Source organism: Bos indicus x Bos taurus, chromosome 19 (assembly GCF_003369695.1).
Source record: "Bos indicus x Bos taurus breed Angus x Brahman F1 hybrid chromosome 19, Bos_hybrid_MaternalHap_v2.0, whole genome shotgun sequence".
NCBI lineage: Eukaryota > Metazoa > Chordata > Mammalia > Artiodactyla > Bovidae > Bos > Bos indicus x Bos taurus.
The window spans coordinates 42979203-42980103 of record NC_040094.1 but is presented as its reverse complement, the minus strand read 5'-3'; the positions used below and the strand labels follow the sequence as shown (position 1 = coordinate 42980103).

Sequence of the window (901 nt, the reverse complement as noted above, 5' to 3'; positions counted from 1 at the left end):
TCAGCGCTCCCAGGGGTACCACCCTCAGCACTGCACGTCCTTCAACCGTTTTCAGCTCTCCTGTTCACTCCCCTCCTCTGCAGTTATACTGCTCTTTCCTGGAGACATACGTGCTGGAGCTTGCCCTTGCTCGAAGACCACTGCGTAAGGATTTAAGTACAAACTCAGCCTTGCCCATTAGGCTCCCAAATGATCTTGCCCTTAACGCCTTAACCCCTGACCTAGTCTTGGGACAAACTGGATTCCTTAGAAACGATGCTTTCCTGACTCCGTGCCTTTGCTCAGGCTAGTCTCTCTATCTGGAGTGACTACTTCTTCTTCTTCTTTTTTTTCCCCGTCAGCTGTGACTCCAGCCAGGATCCAAAGAGGAGTTCCACAGTCTCTTCTCTGGATTTTACGGAGACTGTCTTTACCCTTCTGTGTTAGCCTCCTAAGGCACTGCGAACCTTAAAAGGGCACAGGAAAAGGGTGTGGAGGGCCTTCTTTCATCTTCACTTGCCTCCAGTTCTACCTGCCCACCCCACCTCTTTTTTTTTTTTTAATTCAGAGAGTTTTCTTGTTTGTTTATAATTTTTTTGGCTGTACTGGGTCTTCGTTGCTGTGTCGGCTTTCTCTAGTTGCGGTGAGTGGGGTCCACTCTCCAATTGTGGTTTGTAGATTTCTCATTGCAGTGGCTCTAAGGTGCTCAAATTCCAGTGACTGTGGCACATGGGCTCAGTAGTTGAGGCTCCCGGGCTCTAGAGCACAGGCTCAATCCTTGTGGCAGGTGGGATCCGCCAGGGATGGAACCCATGGCTCTTGCACTGGCAGGTCGATTCTTTACCACTGAGCCACCAGGGAAGTCCCTGTGCTGTGCTATGCTTAGTCGCTCAGTTGTGTTTGACTCTGTGACCCCATGGAC

The 901-nt window shown here is 50.4% G+C and overlaps 1 non-coding gene across 1 annotated transcript; it reads right to left on the bottom strand.

The window, feature by feature from the left end:
• Nucleotides 1-339: 339 nt before the first annotated feature.
• On the bottom strand, nt 340-459 carry LOC113878674. Its single transcript, XR_003507094.1, has one exon. It is a non-coding gene; the product is annotated as a small nucleolar RNA SNORA26 (small nucleolar RNA).
• Between the last annotated feature and the right edge of the window lie 442 nt (nt 460-901).